This window comes from Phascolarctos cinereus, unplaced genomic scaffold (assembly GCF_003287225.1).
Source record: "Phascolarctos cinereus isolate Bilbo 61053 unplaced genomic scaffold, phaCin_HiC Scaffold_726;HRSCAF=1367, whole genome shotgun sequence".
NCBI classification, from domain to species: Eukaryota; Metazoa; Chordata; class Mammalia; order Diprotodontia; family Phascolarctidae; genus Phascolarctos; species Phascolarctos cinereus.
Window position 1 is genome coordinate 132,133,902 of NW_027556098.1, and position 18,760 is coordinate 132,152,661.

At 40.4% G+C, this 18,760-nt stretch overlaps 1 long non-coding RNA gene across 1 annotated transcript in view; it reads left to right on the plus strand.

Moving 5' to 3' along the window:
* Window positions 1-214: 214 nt before the first annotated feature.
* Window positions 215-18,760, plus strand: part of LOC110194700 (uncharacterized) — a 34,590-nt gene continuing 16,044 nt past the window's right edge. The window contains exons 1-2 of the long non-coding RNA XR_002320776.2: window positions 215-351; window positions 667-736. This is a non-coding gene — a long non-coding RNA (uncharacterized LOC110194700). The remainder of the gene's footprint in view (window positions 352-666; window positions 737-18,760) is intronic.

Consider the following 18,760-nt stretch of genomic DNA (forward strand, 5'->3'; position numbering starts at 1 on the left):
CACCTGTAAAAACTGCTTCAACCTCAGGGAGCTTGTCGGCGCACGGCCATTAGATATGTGGTGAAGCAGTGAGAACTCAGAGTCCCAGGAACCCAGTGGTCGTTTATTTTTGGCCAGCTCCTGTGTTTTCAGCTTGGATGGTGTCTTGTGATAAACCCTTTCACCCAGTGGTCATAGTTCAAATTCTGAAACCCCAAGTGTGTGGTATAACCGACCAACCAACCAATGCATCAACTAAGAAGCATTTATTAAACATCTTCCATGTGCCAGTTAAAACAACATGAGACCAGGAGTCAGGAGACCTGGTTTTTCTGTTCTTGGGATTACCACTAATTAGCTGTTTGACCTTAGGTAAGTTATAGGATCATAGATCTAGACTGGGAAGGAAACTCAGAGGCCATCCAACTCAGCTCCCTCTTTTTGCAGATGAAAAAACTGAGAGGCAGGGAGGTTAACTGACCTGCTTAAGGTCATACAGGTAGAAATCATCAGAGGAGGTATCTGAGTGCAGGTTCTTTGATTCTAGAGCTAGTAATCTTTTTCTTATAATCCTTTTAAAAAATGTAATATTTTTTCTTTGTTACCAGAGCTCTTTTGATATATCATAGTGATCCTGTCTGGGCCTCAGCTTCCTCATCTATATGATCTTTGCATTATGTTTTACAGGGATGTGGTGAGGATCAAATAAAACAGTTCATGTGAAAGTTCCTTCAAGATTATATAGAGGTATATGAATGTAAGTGCTTGTTTTTTCAAGTGGGTCTCCTGAACCTTTCTTAACTACAATAAGAAAATGCTTTTCAGTTTCCAAAGTATAAAGTAAACAGATACAAACTATATGTGTATTTTTTTTTTACTATTTAAATAATAATGTGTGGTATTATTTTTCTATGTAACCAGAAGTGTTGTATAGCTATGTTCTTTACAAGTGAAAATTTCTACAGGCAGGTCCTCCTTTCCCTTTCTGTTTTTCAGTAGAACAATAGAATCATGTTAGAAGTAGTCTAGCCCAATACTCTCTTTTTAAAAATACAAAACCCCCCCAAAAAACCAAAAACCGAAAACACCCCCCAAGGCTCAAAGGTTGAATGACTTATCCTCAGACACATTGGGATGTAGTATGTAAAGGATTTAATTTTCAAAACCAGGTCCTATCATAGATTCACAAATATTATTGGATACTGATGACTTTGAAAATATCATTTCTACCATAATCAGTGATCTAGCTAGTATTTAAGTAATAACATAAGACATCATATGATTGGGTTCCAGGAAAAGCCAGTAGTTCTAGAGTCAGAGGACTGATGCTTGAGTCCCACCTCTGTCTATGAGAACATGGCCAAGTCACTTAATCTCTCTGGGATAATCTGTAAAAGGGGCTGGGTTGGGCAGGGGGGAGAGCAGACTAGGTTACTTCTAAGGTCACTTTCAGTACTATATCTATGTTTCTAGTATGAGTGCAAAGGAAGGAGTCATCACTGTGGGTGGAAGTGGCCTGTGAAGTCTCCATGGAGGAGATTGGACTTGATCTGTGTAAAATTTCCATAAACTGAAAGGATTTGGACAGACTAGATGACCTACTAATTGGTAGTTTTGGAATTGGCTAATCCATCAGACTCAAAGAGAGCTGTTGGTTAATGAACCTATTAGAACCTGGAAAGTCATCTCTAGAGGAGTGTCACAGGCTTTGTCCTTGGACATGTTCTATTCATGCTTTTTTTTAAATCAATGACTTGGATGAAGACATAGATGGCACGTTTACCAAATTTTCAGGTTTAGGCAGCTAGGTGGTGAGTGCCAGGCCTGATGTCAGAAAGACTCATTTTCCTGAGTTCAAATCTGGCCTCAGATGCTTAACTAGCTGTATGACCATAGGCAAGTCACTTAACACTTTTTGTCTCAGTTTCCTCATCTATAAAATGAGCTGGAGAAGGAAATGGCAAACCAGTTCACTATCTTTGCTGAGAAAACCCCAAATAGGGTCACAAAGAATTGGACATGACCGAAATGACTGAATGACAACAAATGAACTAGGAAGAATTGCTAATACGTTTCATGACACAGTCAGGATCTAACCACTTTAATAAAATGGCACTTTGATTAAAAAGGGAACTGCACAAATAGAGGTGAATAGATACATGGGTAGAAAGCAATTTATGTAAAAAAGATTGAAAATTTCAGTGAATTGCAAACTCAGTCTGAGTCAGTCATGAGCAGCATGGCATTCAAAAGGAATGATGTGATTTTAGGCTAGATTAGTAGAAGTCTGGAATGAGGGAAGTAGTCCTACTGTTATTATTCCATGGCAGGCTCCATCTGAAGTGTTGTATTCAGTTCTGGGCAATACTTTTTAGGGAGAATAGTGGTAAGATGGACAGCCACTGGAGGGTGATCCATTTGGCAAAGGACCTTGAGATTATGTCATATGAATTGTTGAAGGAACTGGGGACATTTACCCTAAGCTGTCTTTCAGCTGTCTGAAAGACCACCTGGAACTAGGGGCAATGGTTATAAGTTAAAGAGTGGAAGATTTAGGCTTGCTGTACGAACACTCCTTTTCTCTTGAGCATTTCTGATTATGGGATCTTGACCATGGGATGTGGGACACTGAAACTTACGAGATCCTGGAGGAGGCAGGTGAGAGGCCCTGGGAACTCAATGAGAACTACCAAAAGTAAGAAGAACTATTGGAAACCACTCCAGACAGAAAGTGCCGTGAGATCAGCGTAGGGAGTATCATGATTGGGAAAGCTTCACTCTGCTTCATCTTGGTGGGTGCCTATTTAACATGCCGGGAAGTGAATATTGTTAATCTTCCATCACACACTTTGTTATTGTTGGTCAATTGTTTCTGTTGAGGTTTGGCTCTTTGTGACCCCATTTAAGGTTTTCTGGGCAAAGATATTGGAATGGTTTGCCATTTCCTTCTCTAGTTCATTTTATAGATGAGGAAACAGAGGCAAAGTTAAATGACTTGTCCAAGGTCACATAGCTAATGAGGGTCTGAAACCAGATTTAAACTCAGGTTTTCTTGGCTCTGGGTCTGGCCCTCTAGCTACTGCACCACTCAGTTTCCCTATACGCTTCACTGAGGAAGGAGAATAATAATTTCTTGCCAGGAAGTGTGATGGAATTGGAGACCCAGGATTTGTCTGGTGACTTAAGTTAGCTATCTTGAATTGTAATTCTGACCTCAAATTTCAGTTGGAGACTATGGCTATGAAATAAAGGAGAGGATTACACTAAGCTATGTTAAGAGAAGAACATAGGGTATATCATAAGGAACCAGCCTAACATCTGAAACAAGCATTGTCAAAATAACTCTAAATAGAAAAGCCCCTCTGGTGAGAGTACATGGGCTTTTGCTGTTGGGTGTTTTTAACTTCTTCAAGGCTTAGAATAATTTACAAGATTCCACAGAGAGAAGCACAAATAGGGCTATTGGATCTTTGACATTTCTGCCACTGTAGAATGAGAATCAGAGATCAAAAGGGCACTGGAATGCTTTACAAGGAGATTTTGGAGTCTTCTTCCATGACATACAGTATGCTAGTTTGAAAGTAAAGGGAACAAGAATTAGATAACTGTTTGAGGTCCCTCCAGGCTAGGATAAGAAAATATTTTTGAGGCTATCATATATTTGCAATGATCCAAAAAACCTTTTTTTTTCCTTGATGTCTCTGAGATCCATAGGACTCATTTGCCGCCTGTGCAGTATGTCTATTCTAGACATAAGTCTTGTTCTGTATAATGGGTGATTGGACAAGCCCAACCCTTATAAGCATGAGCACTCTGTTCTGGTAATGCAATCCTCATATGGTGTTCAGCGACTGTCCAGGTCTTGTTTTGGTCTTCTTAGCTTGTGAAGATGAGCCTTTTGATTTGTTGCTGATCTGGAGCTGAGATGCCTACAAAAGATAATAAGTAGATAATTCAGCACCTCTATCCTGTATAGCTGGTTTGAGAGAGAGAAAGACATGTTGTAAGCCTCTAGGTGGGGAGAAACTAGCTGGGTTGAGAATCCCCAGTCTGTAAAAGTTATATCTGGAAATTTGCAAGGCCCATGCTTTGATATTGAGGGCCTCTCCTCACCAATATCTAGCATTTCTTTGCCTGTGACATTACAAAGGAATCCAGTTTAATGTCCCTGAATGAAAACCTGTTTCTTCCTTATAAAACATTATGGAGAGCAAGCCTACCAACTTCTCACCCCTCCATCTACTCAAGTATTTCCATGCTCAGCTCCAGTCTCACTACCTCCAGGAAACTTTCCCTGATAACTTCAGTCAATACTGAATTCTCTCCTTCCAGACTGCTTCTAACACTTGTTTTCATTTTGATTTAGGGTTGATAGAAGGAAAATCCTTCACCAGTTAGAGCTAGAAATAGATTCAGCTGCCTCTGGAGGTTGTAGGTCCTTTCTACCTCCCTTTAGCAGTGCACTGGCAAATGTTAAACAACTGGCTCTCAAAAAATAATGTAGCAGGACACACTTTTTTTTTTTCAGCCAAAGACAAGGTTTATTAGAACTTCTGTCATATTGGGCAGACTCTTGAGGAGCTGGACCATTAGTGAGCTAGTGGCTACATTTTAAGAATATGAGCAGTGGCTAGATTTTAAGAATCTAAGCATCTTAATAGAGACAAGATGGGTCTTATATACAAAAAGAGTATGGGAGGGATCTAGGAGTGGCCAAGCAGTCTATGAGGTAATACAACTCCTGGGACCTGGACCACATAGCCAAGGGAGAATGGAGCCTAGATAGGATTAAGGGTGGGAAGTGGCTGGGGGCCATAGGGAGGTAAGACTATGGAGAGCTAGGCTAGGTTAAGGGTAACGGAATTGGGAGATTGGGTGTAGCCACAGTGAAAGGCCAGGTGATGGGATTATAGCCTCAGGCAAACACCAGAGATTTGGCCATGTGGCATTAACAGTTAAAACTACACATTTAGTTGTAGCTGCTGTCTCTCCCACCTCCTTTTGTGGTTTAGGGGTGCTGGGACCCCAAAATCAGAACATTCAGGTCCTACCCAAAAGAATTTGACCCAAGCCTTCTTTCAATCAAAGACAAGGTTTATTAGAACATTTGTCATATTGGGCAGAATCTGAACATTAGCAAGCTAGTGGCTAGATTTTAAGAATCTGAGCAGTGGCTAGATTAAGAATCTAAGCCAGGACATACTTTTAAATTTAATCTATATTACTAATACTTTTCCCATTACTTTTTTTTTTAAACTTTTTTTTTTTTAGGCAATCAGGGTTAAATGACTTGCCCAGTGTCACACAGCTAGTGAGTATCTGAGGCTGGATTTGAACTCAGGTCTCCTTGACTCTAGGGCTGGTACTCTATCCACTGTACCACCCAGCTGCCCCACACTACTTTCTTAAGTTTAGAAATTAACAAAAAAAAAATCAAACTTTGATTTATAGCAAACTGCAGATTTTTGAGGTGTAAATGATTGCCTGCAAATTTAACATTTAGCTCTTACGAGCCTGTTAGAGCTGGCTCCACCATACTCCTGGTTCCATTTCATGGAAAGTACTTACAGAAGCAAAAGCTAGATGTTGTAGAGGGGATGTATGTTCAGGTATAGGTCAGACTAAACAGTCCCTGAAGTTCCTACCAACTCTGTGATTTGGTGATATTTGATTATATTCAGTTCATTTAACTTACTATGTTACTTGTCTGAATTTTAAAATATGTAATAATGACTATGGATCAATAACTCAAATTACCCTATTAAGCAATACCTTGGAAGTCGAGGCATAATTGGTATATTTTTTGAGATATTTTTTGAAGAGCATTGGAATGCAATGGATCATTTGTTCCATATTAATTGGTGGAGGACTGGACCTAAAGTCAGGAAGACTCATCTTCCTAAGGTCAAATCTAGTCTCAGACACTTAGTAGCTGTGTAAGCTACTGAGTAAGTCACTTAACCCTGTTTGCCTCAGTTTTCTCATCTGTAAAATGAGCCACAGAAGGAAATGGCAAACCACTCCTATATCTTTGCCAAGAAAACCCCATGGTGTCGAAGAATTGGACAAAACTAAAAAGAGTCAACAACAACAACAACAAAATCAGTATGTGGCAGTTGTTACAATTCAGGGTTGCTCTGCACTATTTCCAGAGTGCAGCTTATGGTGGGATCTCTTCTTTAGTCTCTACTACCTCCCTTGGGGCTTCACAGATCTGTCAAAGAATGGTTATTTTTAGGAGTTTATTCAAAGCCTTCCAAAGCTGCATTATGAAAGAGGAGACTGTATAATTCAGATAGTGTCACTCTCCTGTCTCCCCCTTTTTCTGTGCTTTGAAGGAGGGCACAGTTCCATTGATTCTCCTTTGGCTCACACTGAAATCTTATTCTCTCAAAGGGAACTTGCCCAGGGAATTGCAATGGAAAGCCTGGCCCTCCCGGCTGGCAGGGTACAAATCCAATTATCCAGGGGACTTTTCAACAGCCCTAAGTCTTCTTTATGTATTCTGATCCTCTCTCCCATGAAGTAAAGGGGTAGGTAGACAAATTAAGTCCCAAGAGCAGCTCTGGGTAGCTCATGGTTATTCCAAAATAAATTCTAAAAATGACTGTGGACTTCATTGGAATTATCTGTCTGGTGGATGGTCCTTGCCCTTCTCTTGTCCTTGGTCTTCTCCCTCTTCTTGAAGTCAGCCTTGTGGCTATTTCATAGTTCATTAGCACTTCCACCAGAGGGTGACCAGGGAAGAGAATGGAGAAGAAACTCAAATCAGTCAATTTGGCCACATTGTACAAGTTTTGATAGTGAGGGTGGTGGGTGAAATGAAGCTGTGGGTTTCTTTTTTTGTGTGTGAGTTTCATTTTCTAATATATTTCTGTTGCCCGTAATCAGAGCTGGTCCCAGGAAGAAATTGGGAAGCAGGCAAATTTATCACACTTTTCCCACTCCCCTCCTTGGTTCTCATTGCACTCATGTGGTGACCTGCAAGGCTCCTTTCAAATCTAACATTCTTGGCTTCCGTGTTTCCCTGAATACAACTTTAATCTAACTGGCCTACTGTGCTCCTGACCTCCCGATTTAAAATTCATTAGTTTTCTGCTCCACTGCCTAGGGCTTTAGAGATATGTTCATTACTCAAATAAAGATACTTTTGCTAATGTATTCCTTCTTTTAAGCTAACCCATAAGGGATTAAAAGCTGATTTGTGAAATTTTGTGTGTTGTAGAGAGATACTTTTGAGGACATTCAGGTAGCAAGCAAGCAACAAGTATTTGTTAAGCACTATGTGTGAGAGATGTTGTGAGAAGTGTTGCAGATACAAATGCAAGCCAAAATACTGATATCCCTGCTTTCAAAGAGTGTAAGAAGAAGGAGAGAAGGAGGAGGAGGAGGAGGAGGAGATTTGCTGTTTATCCTTAGTTCTGGAAGAAAACTAATGATATCAGGAGGATGATGTCATGACTTGTGCATGAATTGGCTTTAGGTGAGGCAGGATTGTCAATCTCACTCTCTCTTCCAGCATCTTTGAAGTCCAGTGGCAAGACAAAAGTCAAGACAACTGGCAATGGTCTGGGATTCAGTGGGTGACCTTGGCCTTTCTAAATTAAGCCTCTGCTTCTGACTTCAACACCAAGCCCTTTCAGGCATACCTTCCTCCCCCCAATTCCTCCTTTTTCAGAGTGAGGAGGACCTAGGAACTGAAGGAAGTGCCAGTGTGATGGTGACTGATGCAAGGAGTCAAAGTCTTGAAAGACATAAACAGAGCCAGGTGCCCTTCCTCAAATTATATCATATAAACAAGTGCTTGGGAGTCCTTACATAGGAACAATGGTCACTAACAAGACATTAATGTACAAAAGCCTATGTAGAATTTCTGTACTAATGGGGACTCAGAAATAGTTATGGGAAATTAAACAGACATGCCTCTAGTATGTGTCCAGAACTGAAATGTCTTTAACTTAAAACATCATTGCCAATAAATTGGTTGCTGTAACATCTCTGGTTGGCCTGATACTGAGAGAAAATTTTCAGTCAGTCCCTGAGTGACAAATGTATATTACTACTGGAGGAATCTAAATACATCTTCCCTCCCCTTTTACTGTTTCAAAACAGAAAGGTGACCTCAGATGGTGAAGTGAGGAAGCAAAATGTTTGCTGCTGTTCTATAAACATTAGAGCAATGTCTCACGCTGTGGAATCCTTTTCCTACAGCAGAAAGTCTCCCTCAGATTTCAGAAGTCATAGAGTGCTGGAGGGGGAATAACTTCCCCCAGCTACTGGAAGTCTCCAAATGAGCAATGCCCCTCAAGTGTCTCCAGGTTGTTATGGCTCTAATTGATTTTATCATGCCTCCTTAATCCAGTAGGCCCCCCTTTGTGAAATGACATTGTATACATATGGATGTGTCTTCAGAATTTTCCTTGATGATGTTAAGTTACTGGTTAATTGTTGCCTAATATAGGTAACTTTTACATTCTCCTAAATCTATTTCAGATTGAAGAGCAAATGATTTGTGTTTTTTGGACATTAGATAAAAAAAAATCCCTTTTGAGTTCCTTTTGGGATTCTTTGGGGTCCCTCAGGAATGATGAGCTCCTTCTTTGACTGCTCTGATTTCTTTCTTAGAAGTATCTTCTTTAAAGTTGGTCAGGATCCACTAGATGGCAAAAATAGCAAAAGAAAGAAAATCAACATTGGCAGTATTGTAGGGAAATAGACACTCTCATGCATTCCTGGTGGGACTGTAGATTGGTGTAAGCATTTTGAAGAACAACATGTCCATGTCTGGTCACAAAACTGATCATATTTTTTTGACTGAATGATCCTACTCCCAGGACAGTCCCTGAATAGTCAATAAACATTAAAGCACATACTATGTAGCAGGCACTCTGCTAAGTATTGGGGATACAAATACAAAAAAAAAAAGACCATCCTTTTTTTCAAGGAATTTGCAATCTAATGGGGGCAGACATATGCAAAGAAGTGGAAAAGTGGACAGTGGAGAGAGGGATGGGAAGGTACATGATGGTGTCCAGTCCAAAGGAGTAAAGCTGGGTGGGAAATGAAGAGATGGCTGGGAAACTTTGTGAAGAGTGCTTTGTTCTACCCACCAGCCTGAGAATCAGGGGGCAGGGTACTGTTGAAGTATGAGTACCAAGGCTGATGTCATCTTGAAGGATGATGAGGTCCTGGGGGGTGTGATACAGTTCAGTCCAAAGGAGTGCAGCTTTGTGGAAAATGACTTTACCCTAAAATATCATAAAAAAGAAAAAAGTACCAATAATAGCTAACATTTAGAGGGCATTATTATACGCCTGGCACTATGCTAAGTGCTTTACAATTATCATTGCATTTGATCCTTACAACAACCCTTCAAGGTAGGTACTATTATTATCCTCATTTTACAGATGAGGAAACTGAGGCAAACAGAAGTTAAGTGACTTGACCAGGTCCATACAGCTAGGAAGTGTCTGAGACTAAATTTCAACTCAGCCCTTCCTGACTCTAGGCCTGGGGCTCTAATCTACGCACCACTTAGCTGCCTCTATGTGTTCAATAGTTAGAAAAATAACAACACTATGGAATATTAAGGTAATAGAATATCATTAGGCCATAAAATTAATACATGTGAAGCATATAAGAAAATATAGAAAGACAGAAATGAAATGATTCAAAATGAGAGCAGCAGAACCACACACTTTTACTATAGCTACATTTTTTTAAAACAAAAAAAGCAAAACTAAAGATAGCAGTTTTTCATATAGACTTGGGAACATAGACCAAAAGCAGTATTTTGTTTGCTTGTTTGTTGTTTTTTGATTCTTTTGGTTCTAGCTTGATGAATGATAAGGCTTTTTTTAAATAAGATTTCCTTCCTTATTTTGTTCATTTGATTGCTTTGTCAGTGATTAAGTTGATTTTTTTGAAGGTGATTTTTTTTTATTAAAGAAAATTTATTTTCAGTTTTGAGTTCTTTCCCTCCCTACTACCCTTCCTCCACCCATTAAGAAGGCAAGAAATATGACACCCATTCCACATTTGAAGTTATGCAAAGCATATTAATGATTAAGTTCATAATAAGAATATAATAAAAGTTCGACCATTCAGGGAAATTTCTTTGACTTTGGTGTCTGAAGACATTTAGATTCAATATAATAAGACTCAAAAGACAAGACCAAGTTCAGAACTTTAAAGGTTAGCCCAATTACTGGGCCCGCAGTCAGCAGAAGTGCCAACAAAGCAACCAAAGTCATAACTGGTGAGCAGCCACTGTTAGCACCTCATTTCCTCTAAATGCTATGGAAATATCAGCTTAAGAGCAATGAATGGGTTGGTCTAGAGTCACATCTACAGTGAAGACAAACAATGGAGAGGCAAGTGCTAATAGCCAAAACCCTGAGGTGTTTGAAAAGAAATAACAGGGTGAGTAATTAGAAAATTCACCGAAAGAATGATGAAGCCCTAAATTTCCTCCAGCAATAGCCACTCCAGAGATTCCCTGAAAGCAAGATGGGGACATTTGGGTATAATGCTCAAGTTAAAGAGAATGGAACTCTTCAGAAGTATAATTCGGTTCAATCAATCCATCACTGAGTACTTGCTGAGCTGAGAATACATTCTTAACGTGTGCTAATGCAAGAGGGGGAGAAGATACAATTTCTGAACGTAAGGAGCTCACATGTAGTAGGGGAGGCAAGATGAACACCTGTGAAGCAATTAGGATTATAGGTGCTTTAGGAATTCTGAGGAAAGAAAGTTCACTTGGTGTCAGAGTAGAAACAGAAAGCTCTACCAAGTTAATGTATTCCATTCCATTCCAATCTTGATACAGTTCTCATATGAAATGTGTATCTCTGGTCACTGACTGTAAAGCTGCAATTTGGTCAGGAGTTGTTCTCTGTTCCCCTAGCATATGGATAGTGGTGGGGGGAGGTGTTGGGGGACTTACAGCTGAGTGGCTCCAGAATAGCTACTCTGTTCGGGTGATCAATGGGACATCCCTCTTCCTTGCCATGCCTCTCACACTTAGAGACCAAGTCTGTAAATAGAAGCACAGCAGGATGAAAGTCATGAGCCTAAACCTCACCCATGGAACAGTGGATAGGTTTAGAATGGGGTGATAGGATGTTAGAGGAGGGAAGGAGATAGTGCCTCTTTTTATTGTAATATGAATATATATATACACACCTCCAAATCTTTGCTCAAGACATTTCCTCCTGCCTAGTTCCACTGTTGAGGTGTAGGGGTGCTGGAACTCCAAAATTCAAGGGCAAAAGACACTGGTCCTACCTCAAATGAATTTGACTCAAGCCTTCTTTATAGCTAGAGACAAGGCTTATTAAACACCAGTTGGGGTGGGTGAGATTTTAAGAATCTAAGCCTTTGTAATGAGAAAAAGACCCGGCCAGACTCTTAACAAATCCGAGCGATTTGATGGGGGCAAGACAGACAACTTATATACAGTGTTCAAGCTATTAGCTTGGGTGATTGAGAGGTAACAGAGAAGGATCTGGAGGGGTCAGGTGCCAGGGACCTGGGAAGGGGTCTAGATGGAATTAAGGAGTGGTGGTCTAGGGTGGGGCCAGGTGCAGACTGTGAGGGCTGGGCTGGGTTAGAGATAACAGAGAATTGGAGATCGGGGCAGGGACAATTGAAAGGATTATGTGAATGCCAGGGCCACGTGGGAGAGTTCTGGGGAAGTTGTGGGCTGAGGGAGAGTTTCTAGGGCTCACCATCAGGTGAAATACCTTCCCTCCTGTTCAAATTTGATCCATCCTTTAAGGCCTAGCTCAAGAGTCTTTTCATTATAACAAAAAGTAGGGATGTCAAATGTAAAGGAATCAGCAGATTGGCCATGTCTTATAGTGTATAGCTCATTCTGCTCCTAGAGGTTACCACCTCTTTTACTATAAGGCATGATTCACTGTCAGTTCTCTGGATGCACAATTAGTCACTATATTGATCACTGTTTCAGCTTGGTTTTCCTTTACATTTTTATGGTTATTGTGAAATTGTTCTTTCAGTTCTGCTTAATTTTTTTAAAATTATGAACTTAACAAATATTAACATTTTCTGAAGAACAGAAAAGAGGATTGCATATGAAACTGTAAACTGCTGTTATCAAAACTGCTTTGGTTGTCTGTGCCTCCTTGTAGACTTCTGCTTTTTTTGTTATATTAAAAAATGTTTTATTGATCTTTTGAAAAATCACCATCCACATCTTCAGTTCCCCAGTAGCTGTCCTCTCTTACAATAAATAAGTATAGCAAAGCAAAACAAACCTATTCATTACTCATGTCTAAAAATGTATGTCTCACTCTGTATCTAAAGAACTTTGCCTTTCTCTCAAGAAGGGGGAAGCAAGCTTCATCTTAAGTCTTAGAGTCCTGGTGGTCATTGAATTGATCAGAGCTCTAAAATCTTTCAAAGTCGTTTTCCTTTATGTTATTGTAAATTGTTACTGTTTTACTGATTTCTCTCAGCATCAGCTCACATGAGTCTTCCATTCTCCTCATCATTTCTTATGTTGTGATAGTTATCTCTTGCATTCACATACCATAATTTGTTCAGCTATTCTCCATTTGATGGGCACCTCCTTCAGTTTTCAGTCCTTTGCTATTATAACAACAACAAAAAAGCTGCCATAAGTATTTCTGTCCTTATGGGTACTTTCTGTCTTTTATCACTTTGGGGTACATGGAGCTGGAAACTAGCTGGTATGTTGGAGTATTGGGTCTGGTGTCAGGAAGAGCGGAGTGAAAATCCAGCCTCAGATACTTACTGGCTGTAAGACCCTGGGCAAGTCACTTAACCTCTGTTTGCCTTGTTTGCCTCAGCTGATAATAACAGCCCCTATCTCTTAGGGTTGATGTGAAGATCAAATGAGATAATATTTGTAAAAATACTTAGCACAGTACCTGGCATATAGTAGGCATTATATAAATACTTATTCCCTTCCCCTTTCCTGCCTCTCCTCCACCCCTACCCCTTTCACATGGTATGAGCAATTTTGTCTCTGCTTACTTTTCTTTTCCTTCTTCCTTCCTTCCTTCCTTCCTTCCTTCCTTCCTTCCTTCCTTCCTCTACTTCCTTTTCCTTCCTTCCTTCTTTCCTTTCCTTTTCCTTCCTTCCTTCCTTTCCTTTCCCTTCCTTCCTTTCCTTTTCCTTCCTTCCTTTCCTTTTCCTTTTCCTTCCTTCCTTCCTTCCTTCCTTCCTTCCTTCCTTCCTTCCTTCCTTCCTTCCTTCCTTCCTTCCTTCCTTTCCTCCCTCCCTTCCTTTCTCTTTCTTTCTTTCTTTCTTTCTTTCTTTCTTTCTTTCTTTCTTTCTTTCTTTCTTTCTTTCTTTCTTTCTTTCTTTCTTTCTTTCTTTCTTTCTTTCTTTCTATCTGGCAGTGGGGTGAAGTGACTTGCCACAGCTAGTAAGTGTCAAGTGTCTGAGGCCGGATTTCAACCCAGATCTTCCTGAATCCAGGGCCAGTGCTCTATTATGCTTACTTTTCTTAGTTATATTTAACCTGAAGACTTTTCAGTTCGGCAGCATCTGTCGGCATTTGCATAGACCTTCATGAACTCTGGATCACCTCTATTTTATGAAGAGGCATCTGAGTTAGATTTTGGGGAGATGCTCTAATACCTACATCTTATATTCTCTGATTAGATATTAGGCTAAACATTTCATACCCTTGGGTCTCCTTTTAAAATGTCAACACTGTTGGAAGGAAGATTATGTTAAATCTCTAAAACCTGACCTTAGGGCAGTAGGAGGGCCCTTGGGACCAGGCCTTGGGGATAAGGGAGTAGGGAAGGAGCTGAAGATAGAAGGTAAGGACACAGAAAAGGGTACTAGGAGAAGCAAGGCAAATCTGGGCAATTTTTCAATTTTGCTCAAGGTTGATAATGAAAACTGTCAAGTTCACAAGATTTAGAGCTGGAAGTGACCACAAGATTGGGAAGATGCCCAGCATTCCCAGGGTTTCTCCCCCAGCCACCAAGCAGGCCTGCACAGAAATCATTTCTCAAAGATGAGGAGAGAAGTCCTCCCCTTCATTTCTAACAGATCTAAAAAGGAAAATCCTCCGACTCCATTGACAACCTGCTCATCTCATAGAAAAACAACCCTGACAGTCAGGAAGCTTGGCCTCTGAGCTAACTTACCTCCCGCCTGCCATAATTGAAACTCATCTCCTCAGTGGACGATTAATATTAAACTTGGCATTGGACTTTTCTTCTTAATAGTAAAACAGACTGCTCTTTGGGACTTAATGAAAAGCCATTTGTTTCATGCCGGTGAAGCTTTTTTTTTTTTTTTTTAAGTTTTGTAAAGCTTTGCTCCTCATCCAGCATCCAACATTTCCATTGTTTTCAAATAAGTAGAGATTTGCTGATGATGGCTGTTTCACTGTTCTACGGACAGGAGTGTGCTTGCCAAGTCCAGAATAAAACAGCTGGAAAGTGAGCTCCTTCTTTTTACATCCAGAGACATGCAAAGCAAGGTGATGAATGAGCCTGGGGAAGGATGATTTACAGTCTTCTTGCCTTTGGGCACATGCAGGTCCTAGTATACAAATTAAAATCTTTAAAATGCCTAGATATTTTTCAGGGCGACTTCACCAAGCCTTTCCTGCTGTGCCCTTGTGTCAGAAATCACCGTGTTCCAAGCTCAGCTTTGTAACAACAGCAACAAAATACTTTATATTTGTATTATGTTTCACAGTTTGTAAAGAACATTTACATACATTTCCTCATTTGATTTTTCCAACTGCCAGGAGTGGCTGCTACCTTGGAAAAATACTGAATAGGCCAACCATCTAGGCTTTCCTCAGATATGGATATATGGCAGTGTAAGTCTGACCTTGAAATCTCCCTGCCAGGAGAGTAATACTACAGAGAGAGAGTGAGATGTCAGCTTCTGTAAGATGAAAACAGACTGTATCCCAATTATACTGGTTTGATGACATCTTTTTCACTTTGACTTTGGAGGCTTCTGGGAAAGAGAAATCTGGAAAAGTTCATCCTCCTTCATATGAGCCATATAGGAGGGAGGAAAGTGGGCTGGGTCTAGCTGTGACTATGATCTCTGGGTACTGTTCTCCTTTCTTCTTCCCCCTGGATTCTGGCAGGCTGCAGCTACAAGATGGTGCTCTTGGAACTGATGATGCACCTCGTGTGTAGCAATATGATGAACAAATGAATTGATGCGGTGGATAAAGCGCCAGGCCTGAAGTCAGGAAGACTCATTTTCCTGAATTCAAATCTGGCCTCAGACACTTAACTAGCTGTGTGATCCTGGGCAAGTCACCTGAGCCGTCTCAGTTTCCTCATCTATAGAATGAGTCGGAGAAGGAAATGGCAAACCATTTCACTATCTTTGCCAAGAAAACCCCAATATGGAGTCATGAAGAATCAGGCATGACTGAAATGACTGAATACACATGTGCAAAGTACAGTGCTAAATTCCCAGGGTACAACTAGACAAGTAATTCAGTCCCCACTCCCAAGGAGCTCACATTCTAAAGAGGGGGACAACACATATAGAAAGTTTCAGCTGCAAGTCAGATGGGAAGGTCCCATGCACTTTAGGGTGTGAAGGCAAAGCATATAGCATTGCTTCTACTTTAATGATGTTTCCACAGGTAAAATCATAGCAGTTTTTGATGTTGACCCATTTGATAGTGGCTAGGACTTGGACAGAAAGAACTTTCCTTTCTGGATGTAGCTGTGGACGTAGCATCTGTAGGAGCAGCTTTATAGAGGCTATAGCATCTCTACAGGGGTTGCTTCACAGGATGATGGCTACCGGCACTGGGTCAGAAGCATTGCTCTTACCAAGTCTCTCAGGCTCAGGGTGCAGGGCTATCTCCATGGGGGTTTGAAGGGAGATATTGGTTAAAGTGGTAGTTTGACTTGCCTAGGGATATGCTGCTTCCTGTCTATCTCATTCCAGTTAAGCTGACTTTTGCTCATCCTGAGGGTGGCATTTGGTTGGCAGTTGGTTGATGGTTGGTGGAGATGGCTGGTGCCTTCTCCACAGCAGTTGTTTCCCTGGATTATAGTTGAGCTGGAAGCAAGACTGGTGGTGTAAAGGGAGTACTGCGACTCCCAGGACTCTTGTGTTTGTCTGTCCATTGGTGGCAGTTGATCAGTGGTTGTTAATAGGTGGAGCTCCGTATGATTGCTCCATATGTAAGACATAGGTAGAGCTTAATCTATAATAGACAATGTCCTCATGGGATGGAGGAATGTGGGTATAGAAGGGGTCTAGAAGCCGTGACTAAGGGATGGACAGGCACCTTGCTTGTACCAGAATTGTCTGTTGGAACATCAACATCTGATGAGAGGCTAATCCTTCTTGAGCTTGGATCAAGTTGGTTTCAAAGGCTTATTTCAGTTAGATCTAGTGTTATATTCATAAAATTTATTATGTAATTATATGTCTTCCTTTTTGTGGAAACACTTATATAGGGGGAAGATTAATATGTTATTCTTGCAAAATGAGAGGATTAACTAGCCAATGAGAATCTAGTCCTTAAAACATGCAATATTTTTTTGCCTGCTTCAATCCATCACTTGAACTTATTTCTGCACATGCATAATGAAAGAGTCCTTTCATTCACAGCATCGACAGAAGCGTCCAAATCGAAGTTAAAAAAGATATCACTAAATTTTTAACTCCAGGAAAGAGTCTACTCTCCAGTTCTGGAGTCTGACACTCATAGCAATGCTGCCTGTGTAGGGAACTTGTGAGGCCAGGGGTACAGCAGAAAGGACAGCATTCAGCACTTAGTATATTTTGAATGCATTGCTATTTATCTCTTTATGTGGATGTCCCCCCCCCCCGACCCCCAGCCTTTCCAAATTAGACCATAATTTCCATGAGGGTAATTGATAGACTGGGGTGGCTTCTTTCCTTGGCAAAGAATAAATCTGTGCATTTGGTCCTGAAGAGTGCTGATCTTTGAGTCAGGAATAAGGGTTCAAACCTTCACTCTGATACCTACTGGCTATATAATTGTGGATGAGTCACAGTCTTTTGAAGATCTAACTTCATCTATAAAACAGGGACATTGATACTTTCACTACTTACCTAATAGGATTATTGTGAGGAAAGTGCTTTGCAAATATTAAAAGCACAATCTAAATGTTAGCTGTTTTATTCTTGCTGTCATTGTCATTATTAGAATATATGATATTATATTATGATTATTATCTACTTTGGCTTATCCATTCTTCTTTACTCCTTTCCCTCTATACAAAAACATGCTCAGACTTCCCCATCCAAAAACCAAAGAAAACTGTCTCAGATATCATCCTATTCTTTTTCCTCCCCTTCATTGCTAACCACTCAGTAAGGACAGTCTATGTTTGTTGTCTCCAGGTGCTTATTACTCTTTTACTCAGCAACTTGCTAAAATCTGGCTTTGGTCCCAACCACTTTATTGAAACTAGCTCACCAATGACCTCCTACTTGACAAATCTAATGGTCTTTTCTTTTCTCAATCTTTATCCTTTTTGACCTTCCTGTAGCATTTGATACTATTGAGCATTCTTCATTGACTCCTTGGCTTTCTGTTGTCCCCTGTGTGAGGGTGCCTCCCAAGGCTCTCATCTCAGCCTTCTTTTCTGATCATTCTTTGTGACCTTATTCAGTCCCATGGCTTCAACTAAAACCTCTATTCATATAGCTTCCAAATCTCCAGCTCCAGCTCTCTCGGTGTCAGTTTCATATTTCCAAATATCTCCTGGACATCTCTGCTTGCATGTGCTGCTGGTGTTTCGAACAACATGTCCCAAAACACTTCCTTCTCTTCCCTCCAAAACACTCCTCTCTTCCTCACTTACTTATTTCTGCCAATGGAAGCAACATTTCCCAGTCACCCAGGCTTGACATTTCACTCTCTTTTGGATCTTCTCTCTCTTTCCTTTGACATCCAATCAATGGCTAGTCCTGTGGATTCTCATTTTGTAATATTTCTCAAGTCTGTCTTCTCCTTTCCACTCCTACTGCCACCACTCTAGTCCAGGACTTCATTACCTCTCCTCTAAATGATGGTAATTATTTTCCTCATGATCTTTCTGCCCCCAGTCTTGTTCTTTTCTAATCCATCCTTCACACTGCTGCCAAAGAAATCTTTCTAGTTCCCAAGTCTGATCATATTAGCCCTCTGCTTTAAAACCTTCAGTGACTCCTCTTACATACCAAATAAAATATAAATTCCTTCTCTGGGCATTGAAGACTGTCTAGGCTTTAAATTACCCTTCTAGCCTTATTTCACAGTATTCCCCTTAACAGACTGAATTCTGAGTAAACTCATGACTCATTTCTTCCCTGACTTCATTCTGCCTTCCTCTGCCTCTGTAAAGATGAATATGCATTTCCTGTCTGGAATAGAAGTCCCCAAAGTCCTCCCTTCTCTGCCCATTGAAATACTTTCCTTCCTTAAAAGCCTCCCTCTAGGACCACCTCTTCCATTAGACCTTCCCCATAATAAGTAATCTTCGACTTCCCCATAATAAGTAATCTTTGATTCATTTGATTTGCTTGGACATTTCATTGTTTTTCAACTTGTGTTATAATCATTTGTATACGTGTCTCAAACTTCTCACTCAGTGGTATGCTGGTAAATGTTTGCAACAGACTCTCCAGACAAAAAATGTCCCCAGACACACTTTTAAGCCTAATCTACTGTTATTAACATTTTCTCTATCACTCTCCATCACTTAAGTTTAGAAAATCAAAAAACCCCAACAAATTAACCTCTGATTTGCTTTTGTAAATTTCTGGG